Source organism: Nansenia antarctica (genome assembly GCF_963989245.1).
Source record: "Nansenia antarctica genome assembly, chromosome: 4".
In the NCBI taxonomy this organism is placed as follows: Eukaryota; Metazoa; Chordata; class Actinopteri; order Argentiniformes; family Microstomatidae; genus Nansenia; species Nansenia antarctica.
This window is the reverse complement of record NC_137689.1, coordinates 37,342,775-37,357,633: the sequence shown is the minus strand read 5'-3', so window position 1 is coordinate 37,357,633 and position 14,859 is coordinate 37,342,775.

The following is a 14,859-nucleotide window of genomic DNA, read 5'->3' as shown; positions in this document are numbered from 1 at the left end:
CTAATGCAAAGCAACCGGTCTGGGACTTCAGTCTCAAACCAGACGAATTTGATGACCAACGCTGATTTGCAGAACATTCTCAATGGTAATTAGGGCCATTGAAGAGTGAATGAAACAACAAGAGTTGTGAGTACTACTGATCAGTGGCGGCTGGCCGATAGAGGGCGCTGGGGCGCCGCCCCCACCTTCACTTCCTAGTTGCGATTTGTAAACGTTTTTTTTTTTAAATAAACATTGTTTATTCACAAAATGCGGCTGATATTCTGTCGGCGCCTATCAGCATTCATTAAAAATCCTCCAATACAATAAACATTTTTATCTGTGTGTGTGTAAAATTCACTGTTAAAATACATAGGGGGAGGAGTCGCGGGGCGCCGGTCAATGCATGTCTATGGCACTGCAAATACTTTTGGCTTACACGTGAGCTGTAGCAGCGCTCCAATTGGCTGTGTCTATTTCTTGGCCGGGGCGCAAAAATGTGCGTCCTGAATATCCAGCATAAGATGTGGTGTGTGGGGTTTGCCAGCTTTCATTTGTCTTCCACTTCCTACTTCCGGTGGCGCTGCTCTGTAGCGAGTCGGGCCGGTGATACACACAAACACAGCCGGTGATACACACAAACACAGATCACGGTATCCAACGGTATTTAATCTCACAGTGGGGAAAGCAATTTCGTCTAAACCCATAAATCCTTTCACGTCAGATGGCTTGGATTTTCTCCTATGGATCGATTGGACTGTATAGCGCTTTCCCGTTTTCCGTCGGTAAAGAGCAGATTCATTCGCACAAGGTAAGATACAGACAACAGGCTGTTCACATAAATTAGAGTTTACTGTTCATCTTCTACACATATTTACGCAACTAGACACGATGCCCAAGAGAAGCTGATAGTGTGGCGGGCATTATTGTTGCATTAATAAACTATGCGCCTAATCATATTTCTGTTGTTAATTCATTCGTTTTAGGCATTTATAAAGAGATTATGTTTTAAGCTTCAGAGAGCCCACGTGAGAGTGTTTTAAGGCTTCAAGCTGTTTTTATATTTTTTGGTTTAAATTAGGCTACATTTTACAATTTAGCAGATGCTTTATCTAAAACGACGAACAATTAGAGATTAGCCTACAGGGACAGTCTCCCTGGCGGCTAAGTGCCTATAATCGTAACACAGACGGGGTGAATTTCATGAATGAAAGTGAAAGTTCTGTCACAAAACGCCGTTACGTATCCTCACACATGTTTAAGTGGGTATTGCGTGGGTAAAGTGAAATTACGTCTTTGTTTTGAGCGGCAGTGCGAGTTTTATGCGCGTGCACGCGAAAAAAATCGTGCACGCGAAAAATAAAGCGAAAGACGACCACCCCGCCACTAATGTGAAAAATCCTGGAGGAAACACTGCTGTGCCCCACCCAAAATGTTGAGCACCAGCCACCACTGCTACTGATACTAGGAGATATGATGATAGGAACGTGACAAGATGCACTATGCAATGAACATAGATTTTGGCTAGTTTTGTAATGTTATGATTTAAAGTTAATCAATAAGAAACTGTTCTCCTCACTCGAGGGGCTTTTTTTTCTTTTCCTCTTTTTTATTTTTCACAAGGCGACTTATCAGCGTAGGCTATAGTTGTGACGGCACTCTGTGCACATCCCCGGAGAGAACGGTCACAACTCTCCGTCCTTGTTGAGACTGATTCTATGTTTGTTAGAACAGTTGGGCTTTTGGAAGTTTATTTTTCTGTTGTTCTATTTGTGTGTTCTTATTCTCCACAATTGTGGACGTTCTATGTTATTCCCCTTACTATGCAGTCACATAAGGGGCTCTGTTATCACGGGTACAAGTCTAATTTTTTTGTATTGTTAACTTGGACACAATCATGGGATACTTGTATCCACATGGATAAATTGACAGTAGTGAGTTATAACGTCCATGGATTAAACCATCCTATTAAAAGGAAGAAAATACTCTCTCAGTTAAAAAAAATGCAATGTTCAATTGCCTTACTACAAGAAACTCATTTATCAGAGAATGAGCACATCAAATTAAAAAGGGAATGGGTTAACCTAGTATATAGTGCCTCATATGGGAAAAAACGAGGAGTGGCTATTTTAGTTAACAGAAATTTGGCCTTTAGTGCAGAGAAGGTGATACAGGATAAATCAGGGCGGTATGTCATGGTCACTGGGACCGCTGGAGGAACTGAGGTATCTTTATTGAATGTATACTAGGGGTGCAACGGTTCTCGGTTTTTTTACGGACGGTACGGTTTGCGTTCCACGGCTCAATTCACTAGTGAACCGTGACGGTTTTCGGTTTATGCTGCGATTTGGCTGCGTTCGTAAATTAGCTCTGAGAGCGCCGCAACAGTTTGAGGAAGCCCCGGATTCCTACAAGTCTGCGGTGTGGGGTCAATTCGCTTTTCCCGTTGAATACGACAATAAGGGGGGGAAAACAGTGGACAGAAATATTACTGTCTGCAAGCTCTGCTTAAAGTGTGTGCCATATGCAAATGGTTGCACCTCTAACATGAACCAGCATATTCGCCGCTACCACTCAACGATAACACTGACTGGGAGCAGGAAAGCCAGTCAGGTAGCGTCAGTGAGCAGACAGCAGTCTCTCTCTGATGCGTTCGGACAGACGTACACTACCACTTCAGAGAAACACAAAAAAATAACCAATGCAGTGGGGATGTTCATTGCAAAGGATTTGCAGCCCTTTTCGGTGGTTGGAGATTTGGGTTTTCGAAATCTGATAAAAACTCTCGAGCCCCGTTACAGTGTCCCCTCCCGTACATCATTCAGCACCAAAATAATCCCCGGTATTTACCAAACGCGCAGAGGCATTGAAGACGATTTGGCAAAAACACAGAGCTTTGCACTGACTACGGAGGGTTGGACCTCCCGGGCAACGGAGAGTTACCTCACTGTCACGGTCCACTACATGTCACCGGATGCAGAGCGCAGTACTGCAAACTCGTCCACTATACGAAAGCCATACCAGCGCGCACCTGGCAGAGGAACTAACAAATGCAGTGACTGAGTGGAAGTTGGAGAGGCCAAACATAACAATTCCCGTAACAACAGACAACGCAGCAAATATCGTAAATGCGATCCATGAAGCTGGTGGACTGGGGCCACAGATCGGCTGCTTTGCGCACGTCGTAAATCTCGCCGCCAAGAAGGCAGTGGCAATAACCCCGGTGTCCCGCCTCCTGGGTAAGATCAGACATGCAGTCACTTTCTTCAACAAAAGCCCCACAGCCCACCATATTCTGACAATTAAACAAGATATGTTAGACTTACCAAAACACAAATTAATCCACGATGTCGCAACTCGTTGGAATACAACACATGACATGTTGGAACGCTATGTGGAAAGTGTTACTTTTGTAGTGTGAATTTGTTTTCCTCCTGTTTGTATACGGGCTACCAGCTGTCAAGGCTAAAGTGCACTTTTACTTTCGAAAGTGTTTATTTATTTTTGGACATTTGAAAGTGTTTTTTGTTTATATACAATTATATATACATTATATACATAACATATACATGTGTATGTTAAAGTTCCATATTATGTATAAGCAAAATAAAGTAAAGTAACAGTTTGTAAATAAATAGTAGCATTTGTTTCTGAACCGAACCGTACCGAAAACCGTGACCCAAAATACCGAACCGTACCGAACCGTGGGCCAACTGAACCGTTGCACCCCTAATGTATACGCTCCAAATGAGTGTGACCCAATGTTCTTTAGAGAAATAGCTAACATCATTGCTGGCAACTCAAAAGGGATACTAATAATAGGAGGGGACTTTAATGCAGTGCAGGATGGGAAAATGGACAGGATGCCCAATGAGAAGGGAATTCAGTGCCCCAAAACAAAAGCATTGAATAACTTTATGTCCGAACTGGGTCTTACGGATCCATGGAGAACCAAAAACCCAGGGGGGAAGGATTTCAGTTTTTTTTCTAACGTGCATAATAGCTATTCAAGGATCGACTTTTTCTGTCTCCCCCAACAATACATGTATAAAGTAAGAGAATGTACCATTGAACCTATGACTCTGAGCGATCACGCACCCATTGTGCTGAAGGTGGATCTAGGCTTGCATTCCTTTTTCAGATACTGGAGGTTAAATGTATCACTGCTAAATAAGTCAGAAACAGTGGAAGAATTAAGTAATACTCTAAAAGAATATTTTGAGATAAATGAAAATGGCGAAGTTAATCCTTCAATTTTGTGGGAGGGGGCAAAAGCAGTTATCAGAGGAAAAATCATACAGATATCATCAAAAATAAAGAGACAGCGACTTGAGGAACAATTAATTCTGGAAAACAAAATAAAGCTCCTAGAGACACAACACAAAACCACAAGAACAAGTAACATTGCTACAGAACTTAAGGAGGCAAGAAAAGCCTTAGACAAACTCTTATCATTTAAGGCAGAAGGGGCTTTAAGATTCTCCAGACAGAGATACTACGAGATGGGGAATAGGGCTAGCCGCCTTCTAGCTTTCCAACTTCGTAAAGCCCAAGCCAATCGCACTGTCTCCAAAATCTGTCACCCTACACAGAACAAAACAGTGTCTCAACCCAAAGAGATAGCAGATGCCTTTGCATCATTCTACCAAAATGTATACAAAGATCCCAGACAACAAACATCAGCAGAGAATACTGAGACCTTCCTCACCGGTTTAAACCTCCCCACATTATCAGAAGAAGCATCAAAACAGATGATAGAACCAATTACGGAAACAGAAATAAGAGATGCAATAAAAAAAGTTAAAAGCAATAAGTCTCCAGGGGTTGATGGATTCCCTGGAGAATTCTATAAATGCTTCGTAAATGACCTAGCGCCCATACTAACTAAGGTGTTTAGCTACTCCCTCTCCAAGAACAACCCTCCAGAGACATGGTCACAGGCCATTATATCTGTAATTCATAAAGAAGGGAAAGACCCAACTCTATGTGAAGGATACAGACCCATCAGTTTGTTATGCAACGACCAGAAGTTACTGACAAGTATTTTGGCACAAAGAGTTCAAAAACATATTACTACTTTGATAAACCCAGATCAAACAGGATTCATCCCTAATCGGCAAGGTGCGAACAATATAAGAAGAACCCTAAACATCATTACTTGCGCTAAAAGAAATAAGCAAACATCAATGTTAATAAGCTTTGACGCACAGAAAGCATTTGACACCGTGAATTGGGACTTTTTAAACAGCACACTATCTGCAATGGGATTTCACCCAGAATTTATAGATTGTGTCAGAGTTATTTACAGAAATCCAAGATCACGTGTCAGAGTAAATGGATGCTGTTCTGGGTTCTTTGACTTACAAAGAGGGGTGAGACAAAGGGACTGTCTTAGCCCCCTGCTGTTCGCTATAAATATTGAACCCCTGGCAGCATCTATAAGACAGAATGAGGAAATAAAAGGCATAAAGGACATGGGAAACAAGGAACACAAGATTTCCCTTTATGCGGATGATATTCTGACTTATGTAAGCGACCCAGTCCTTTCGGTCCCTGCGCTGATAGATACCATTAAGAAATATGGAGAACTCTCTGGTTATCAGATCAACCAATCAAAATCAGAGGCAATGATGTTGGTTGGACATTGGCCAAATCAATTGTCAGGTAGGCTTGACTTCCACTGGTCGCAGGGATTTAAATACTTGGGAATTATTATAACAACAGACTTATCAAAATTGTTTAAAGCCAACTATGGGAAATTGATGGGCCACATAAAAGAGGACCTTGCAAGATGGGAAATCCTACCACTCTCCTTGATAGGAAGAATAGAAAGTATAAGAATGAATATTTTACCACGGTTGCTATTCCTCTTCCAATCACTACCTATTTATGTTCCTGTTTCCACCTTCTCTGTATTGGATAAATGGTTGTCCAGGTTCATTTGGCAAGGCAAACGACCCAGACTTAAATTTAAAAGACTACTCTGCACAAAAGAAAGAGGAGGTCTGGACCTACCTAGCCTGAAAAAATATTACTGGGCAGCCCAACTCAGAGCAATGATTGCATGGATATCCCAAGACACTGACACTATATGGGTGGGAATGGAGCAGAGTGAATGCCCAAATGTACCTTTACATACAATACCATTCTTAAACCAAGACATATGGGGGGAAAATAAAGTTACAAATGTGTGGAGCAAAAACACTTTACAAATATGGTCAACTGTGAGGAAAAAGCTACAACTTCCCATGGCCACTTCCAGAGCTATAATGATAGCAAACAACTGTGAGTTTCCTCCAGCTAGGTTAGACAAGGGATTCCTGAAATGGAAGGAAAGGGGTTTAGTGGTTCTGGACCAGCTATTTGACAAAGCAGTCCTCAAATCATTTGAACAACTCAAAGAGGAATATGACTTACCAAATCAAGACTTCTATAGATACTTGCAAATTAGACACTATTTACAACATCACCAAGAATGGGAACAGCTCTGCTCATTACCAACACAACTAGAACACCTCTTTATATTAACAACTAAAGGAACAGTGAAGACAAAGTTCATATCACGTATCTACAAGATATTGCAGGAAGAGTTAAAAGAAGATAACTTAGATATTAAAGAAAAATGGGAACTAGAAATGAACACAATCATTTCAGATGAGCAATGGGAGATTTCATGCAGTCAGGGACATAAGGTAACAAATAGCCCAAACTGGAAGGAATTTGGATGGAAAATTAAAATGAGATACTTTTACACTCCACTTATAACATCGAAATGGAGCACCACCTCAGATCACTGCTGGAGGGGTTGTTACATGGTTGGAGATCACACGCATATATTTTGGGACTGCCCAAAGATATTAGAATACTGGCAAAATATACAAAGAGAAATTTAAAAATGTCTCTCTATAGATCTACCTCTAGAACCATCACATTTCATATTAGGGATACTCCCAGCTGATCTTGAAGAAAACAGCCAAACATACCAACTGAGAATCCTTCTCTTAATAGCTAACAAGGCAATCACAACCTCCTGGCTGAAGCCACACACCCCAACAATCCAACAAGTCTACAACATGGAACGTACAACAGCACTATTGAAATTAAAATTAGACACATTCCTTAATAGATGGTCATCCATTGCACTACATTTTCATTTGATCTGACTGATATGCAGATGTGTTTATTTTTATTTTTATTTTTATTTATTTAAATATTTTCCCTTTCTTTTCTCTTACCATGGTTGGTTGTTGTTACTGTTACTGTTATCACACTGCTGCTGTTGTTGATAATGGTGATAATGATTCTGTTTATTGGCTGTTGTGGTTGTTAATGCCAGCGAGGAAATTAGGGATTATTTTTTGTTGTTGTTGTTTGTTTTTTCTTCTTTTACTTTATTGTTATTATTTATTTTTAAGAAAGATATTTATGGACTGTTATTCCTTTGCGACTTACCCGTGACACCTTTATGTAACATCAATATGTTGTGAAATATTGTTTGACTGCACTTGATAAAAGAAAATGATAATAACAATTTAAAGTAAAAAAAAAAAGAAATACTGCGGCGGGTGCTGTATCGCAAGTGCCCAAAATGTGTAGTTTGTTCACATATCTTAGTTTTTCTTCTTTTGAGAGGTGATCTAAATAACAATTTCTTGAAATAGGTGGACAAAATGACAGATCGGTGCTGCAGTTCTACAGAATTTCCACTATGTTTTGCCCTCCAGGGCTCTGCGCCAGTCACGTGACTGAAAACTATGAATAATAGCCCAGTTGCAGTCATGATAAAACACTTGCTATGAGTGGAAGCGGGCACAGAGCTAAGTCAGAGTCGTTGTCCCGTGCATACTTTTGACCCTCGGCCCCCCCACGGCTAGCACACCGCAAAGTAACTGTGTTCATACGCACATCACATTTTGCTAGGCTGCTAGGCTAAATATAGTGCATAGTAAAACAGAGAGGGCCGCACTCTGAGCTCTTAATTCCACCCTTTTATTTAAACGTTTCAATCCAATGTGGATCTCTTTCAGGTCTAACATTGAAACTGTGTCAATAAAATAATGGCATGAGTGGGATCTGTTTTACTAGCACACTTTCCATTTTAATTTGTCTTCGAAAAAGAAATAGTAGTGTAAATATAAGATGGTGGTTGGTGACCTCATTGTGAACCACCTATGCTTTATGCATAAGAAAGTATGTATAGTACAACCCAGCTACCGTCAACAATCTGCAAATTCCCCCCAAATTCACAAAAACACTTAATCAGCCTAAAAAGTTATATCTTTGCACTCTATCGAATTTCAGGACCCTCCTTTCATGACTTTTCCTAGATATGTGCTTTCTACCACCCAGTATCCTTACATTTTCAAAATCACATCAGGATAAGCTAGCATGAAGCTATTTTGCAGTTTTTCTGTGTAGGAAGCAGGCTAATTAACAAGCGGCCAACTAGTGGTCGTTGTGTGTAAATAGCAGCTTAGCATTGTAAATAGGCGAGCCGAGGCGGCTCTTTTAGTAGGTAAAAAAGGCACGGCTGTTCTAGTGTTAAATAAGTTAAGATCTGCTCAGTGGAATTGCTTTTGGCGCCAACTGTAAGTCGCCGTGGCGATAATACAGAAACAGTTGTCTTGTTGTCACTGAGAAGGAGAGGAACAGAAGGGACAGGTGGTGCTGCTGGTGATTCATTGTTCCTGTAAGAGGAGCATCAGTCTCCCTCGCCGCCAATCACATCCCTCCTCCTCCTCCTCCTCCCTCTCTCTCTCTTTGTCGGACGAGGTGCGAAGAGTAATTAACGGATACTGAGGGAGCCCGGTGTGGACTGTCCCCATGTGGGAACATGGTCACTTTCCCCCCCTGCACCAAATGTCCCTGGCAAGATGGCTGCCAGTGGGCCACGCTGCATTAATGAGAGCGGCGTGTGTGTCTGGTCACCAGAGGAAACATGTTTCTGGCCCAGCGCTGCAGCTTGTTGTCTCCATCACGGGGGAAAAACAAGACGCAGTTGGAAGACTTTCAGCAACATGACGAACACACACACACTCGCACTCACACGTACGTCCTACGGAAATGAGCTCTTGCTTATATTGCTGGAGCCTCCAAGGGAAAGTCTTGGACAAGGAGAGTCAACGTTCATTAGCACAATGAAAATAAAGGACAGAAACTTTGTTGTACTGTATGAACCTTCCTTTGAACCTTTTGATGTTTCATCTAATTGCTTTTGTCGCAGGGAGTCAAAATAAAGCGCCGAGTGAGAGAGGGGGCTGAATAGAGTTGAATCTCTTCGATGGACAAGTATACCGTTGCTTCGATTTTTTCGCACGACAACATTCGATTCTCAATTCTTTGAATTATTTCAATTGGTGTGAATAGAGAATCGAATGTTGTTGTGCGATAATGTCGCATCGCACGCCGTGTGCATTGTCTCATTCAAAACAATGGAATCGAATTCGGCGGTGCGACAAAATCGGGGCCGTGTGCATACATATAACCGCCACATACAAAAAAACATTCATCCCAACTGCAACCACCGCCCTGAACATTTTAAAATAGAAAGCGCACTGTTTTTCTTTTTAAACCACAACATTTTAACTTTTTAAACCATAACACTGTTTTTTTTACAATTATTACAGAATGACACCAGGGGTGTCATATTATAATTTTGCAGCAAGTTCAAAGATAGTGTTTACTGTACATTACTGTATATTATAAAAATGCCTGCCATGTAGGCTGTGTGTACTGGAGATGGAAATTATTTAGTTAGTGTTGTAGCTGAGATTCTTCCCGTTCCATTGTTGTATGGGATGTATTGATTTTTATTTTTTATTTTTTTTATTACCCATTCATTTCCTATGGCGGTCAATTCTGACCGGAAACATCATAGGTGTGACACGGTTCAATAAATCCCCCAAAATGCAATGCAATTCAATGCAATCAAGTGTATATGCTCAGGCGCCTATAACATAAGGTCTTGAGGCAATGGGATGAAAAACACAATATTTATGATTACAAACAAAGTAATTTGGTCAGATTTGACCGTCAACAGAAGACATACATTTTATAAACACTGCTATGTCTTTCTGTTTTTATTGTATTAATGTATGTGACATATGTGTGTTTTTAATGTGGAAACTATATTCTTGAGCTGCACTTCTGCTGTCAAAGCAGAATTTCAATAAAGCAAGCAATAAAGCAATCTTGAATCTTGAATCTTGAACAATGATTTGCTGTTAAGATGGATTTAATTGTTTGACGCAGTCAAATACGGTTATGATACATTGGTGAGTCACCCATCGTCGGAGAATGCTCTGATTAGAGTTGCAAATGTTGTTATTCTCTCAACTATTTGGTCTGAAGTACAAGTGTGTGGGTCTGTGTGGTGCGCTTTTTGGAATTAATTGACCAAGTCTCCCTTGTGAAAGAGGTTAAATCACATGTACCCCAAGATAAGAAGAAAATAAATTGGGAAAAAAAGCTTTTATTTAACAAATGCTAAGATTGTCAAATGCAACAAATTACAGTTCTTCGTGCCAGGCAGTAGAATGGGTGTGTTGATAATGTAATCCATTGTTACAGGGTACTTTTTCTTACGTTGAATGTTTTCTTGAGAGGAATGTTTCCTCTCAAATGTCCTCCGTTTGACTTCTGACAAAAGACAGATAACAAGACCAACGAGGAACCATTATTGTGTCTTCACAAAATGGTACTGTGGGCCAACTGGAGAGGAAGTAGGGACAATATACTTCCTCTGTATAGATGCATAGAAGCTTAGAGAGCCTGTAGCGTTGGAGCCGTAATGGCGGGGGGTGTTCCTGTTCCCCTGTGTGTTCCATAATCGGCTTTCCTCAGTGACAGCATGGAGCCCATAGAGGAGCAGTGTATCCACACACTCCTACACCTGGTTGGGAGCACAGGGGGGCCTAACAGTGCCAGCTGTGGAGAGGGAAGCACACCGAGATAAGTGCACTTACACACATGCGGGTATACACACACACACACACACACACACACACACACACACACACATAAGAACACACACACAAGCACGTACCCATGCACAGGCGCGCGCACACACACACACACATAGCAGGCTTACCACCAAGAATTTTCTCACAAACGTATAATCCAAGAACGGCACAAGAGGATTCAGGAAAAACACTCACACACAAATCCCATGTCTCATGCATATTTCCACAGCCACACACACTAAAACTAACAAACAATCAAGGAAAACACACAAACAAAAACACACACACACACACTCTCCCTCTCTCTCTGTCTCCAGGCGTCACACAGAGGTTTACATACACTCCTCTGGCAGATGGTGGGGGCTGCCATTCATACCTTTGGCTGCAGGCTGGGAGCTCAGAGCCATGCAGGGTAAGCCATTGAACAGAGCAGCGTGCAGGGAGAGCTCAGACAGGACTGCAGTACTTGACCTTTCTATCCCGCTCTAGAACGCTCTAGAAGGAATGTCTGTTCATCCCTTCTGGCCGCCCGGGGCCCGAGTGCAGGAATGCAGGAGATCAGGAGAAAAGGATAATTATAATAATAATAACAATAACAATAATAATAATAATACATCAGACTTATATAGCGCTTTTCTGGAGACTCAAAGACGCTTTACAAAAAGACTTAGGAACTAATATAAATGAATAAAGATAAAAAGAAGAAAATAAATAAAAGAAGGTATAATTAAGGTAGTGCTGGGGACAGATGGAAGGGGGAGGGGGAGAAGGTGGAGAGGGTTAACTAGGGAAGGCGAGCTTGAAGAGGTGGGTTTTGAGGGCCTGTTTAAATGTTGGGAGGGTGTTGGCCTGTCTGATGTGGTTGCTGGAGGCGTTCCAGAGGGACGGGGCTGTGGCTGAAAAGGTCCGGAGCATGGTCCTGGTGGTCTTAAAGGTGATTAGGTCGGCAGGGTGTGGAGGGGGACGAGGTCGGCAAGGTAGGAGGGGGCCAGGTTGTTGATGGCTTTGTAAGTGGTGAGTACGATTTTGAATTGGATCCTGTATTTATACAGCCAGTCTAGGTTTTGGAGGACAGGGGTGATGTGGTCACGGCGGCGAGTGGACGTGAGCAGACGGGCAGAGTTCTGGACGTATTGACATAAATGACATGATGCAAATAATGGAATGATGGAATCAAATCATTGACTTCTACTCTTTGTAGTCTGGTGAGGTATTAGACTACTAGACCACAGCCTTATATACATAGAGTTTGACCATATTTTCATAGCGAAATTAAAAACATTCCATGTACATGACAAGTGCCTGTGTGTGTGATATTTATAATTGAAATTTGCCACTGTGAAAGCCACATCCCCCTCTTCCTTGATTTATAGTAGGTGTGTAACGAGACGTGATTATCTCTATCTGTATATGTTTAACCATAAATATATATGTCTAAATATCTGTATTCGGATAGACCGTAAGTGGGCATGGTTTATACCGGAAGTCATCCAAAATCGTAAAAATTCGTTTTTTCAATTCTAATATTCATGGCAATGCAATGTTTGTGCCTTCAAAGCTTCAAATAGATTTAATATTGGCATATAATTAATTAATAATCATCCTCATACTGTACTTTTCATCTCTGTAAGACACATTGTAAGACAATTCATCAAAGATACATCAGGATATCTGTGTTAACTTTTTTCCCCCCCCTTCATTCATAAAAAAGGCCAAACAGGAAAATCACCATTTTGTTTCACACACACACACCTTGAACGAAATCCGACGTGTGAATCAATTTACAAGACCCCCGAGTCAATGGATTTCGTTTTGAGCAGTTGTTCGATCGTTTCGACACACCGGCACCGGCAGCGGACTTCCTGGATACAAACGCTAACAAAACAGAGGGGAGCTATGCTAACAACATTAGCCCCTCACCTAGCTTCCACCAGCTATCCAGTGAACACAGAGGAGTCACCACCACCACCGCCGCCTCAGACGAGACCGAGGACCCCCAGCCCCCTCACACAACCCCCATTGATGTCCCATCTCCAACCACCGAGACCTGGGGAGACTACGGCTACTTCCCGGCCTTCAATGCAGTTTTCATGGCTCGTTTAACCGAGTCCTGGAGGCAGCTCACGGCCGGTAGAAACACCATCAACGAGGTCCCCCTCCCCCACCCGGCGACGACCCCCCCTCCCTCCCCCACCCGGCGACGACCCCCCCTCCCCCCTCCCTCCCCCACCACCCGGAGACTCTCTACCGAAACCGTGGAACAATGGGCAACCCCCCCCATCCCCCAATCCTCAACTTGACGATGACCTGAATGGAGACATTCAAACAGACAAAAAACATTTACAGGAGGCTGCAATCCGTAACTGGACCCTCTAAATCAAAAATCAAATTAAAAGACTACACCCCCACCTGGACTACCCTCTATATTATATATATACTATATATATATCTATATTATATACTATGGGGTGTTATATATATATACTATATATATATATCTATGTTGCATGAATGTCGATGGCGGCAGTCCCTTGCACTATGACCAGGTTTGGTGCAGCCATAGCAAAACTTGTTTTTTTCACGTATTCCCGTCGCTCCTCCAGGGTCTTAGCCATGAACTTGGGCCATGTAGCATATGCTGATTGTCTTGACAATTGCATTTCCCTTGGCTGGCCTTTGCTTGTCACTAGTGGCTTCAGTTTGAGTACTAAGACTGGACTCTGAGGGATGGAGAGCATGGAATGAGGTGATGGGATTGCAAGCTATCTCTGCCTCCATCGACATGAAAGTAGCAAAGTTCTGCAAGCTAGGGAACTCTTGACTCTTTTTCAAGGCTTCTGTAGACTTTCTGTTCCAACGAGAGGCTACCCAGTCTGGCAGATTTTGGACTAGCTTCCTATTCTCTTCATAGTCGTTCAGTATTTCGAGACTCTTCACGTGTGACACCGCATCTTGACAGGCTTTCAAGAAATCTGAAAGGTCTCTAAGTCCCACGGCGTCCTTTGGTTGGATTTTTGGCCAATCTGCGAGCCTGTCTCTAAAGGCTCTCTGTATGACGAAGGCCTGGCCATATCTGTGGTCCAGTTTGCTCCACGCGTCCTTGTAAGCCTCGTCGACATTTCTATAAAAAGTTCCTTCCAAGATCTTACGAGCAGGGCCCCACTACATACTTTCTCAAATAATAGAGTTTATCAGCTGAGGAGATGGCTCTTGTGTCAATGAGAGACATAAATTAGGATTTCCATTCGAGGAACTGGATTGGATGGCCGTTAAATACAGATGGCTCTGGTACTGGTAGTCTATTAAGAGCCATACTAATTTGGAAGGCCTGGGCTAGGGACGACACATTAACCTCAGTTGATGAAGCTGGGACATTGGGGGGTTGTCTGCTAGTAGCTGGGGAAGCGTAGTGCTCTTCCTCGGGAATGACGGAGGTAGGGACGCTAGCTTCCTGTTTGTAGACCTGCAGCCTGGCCCGAGCTGTCCTTACTTCCTTCTCTACCTGTAGGCGGTCCAGTTCGCGCTTCTCAGCTCCAAGCTGCTTCTCAGCTCCATATCTTGCACCCTTTCCCTTTGTTTCCCCTCCTCCAGCAACACTTCGTACTCAGCTTCCTTTGCTGCCAGCTCTGCCGCAGCGTTGTTTGTCATACATGAGCCGCTGTGATGACTGCTGACTGATTTGCGACTCTGTCAGATTAAAATACACAGAATACTAAACTTTGTAACCAGGAGACTGAGACTTATCAAATCATTAAGGGTATTTATTTCAATTCTTGCAAGATTGTCCGGCCAACAAAAATGGGCTTCTCAGTACAATTGCTCAACTGGAGCAGTCCCAGTTGACCATATTTATAGGTTTACAACATCAGTGGGCGGTTTGTCCTGGGGTTGGCAATAGTAGGTTCAATAGTTGGTCAAA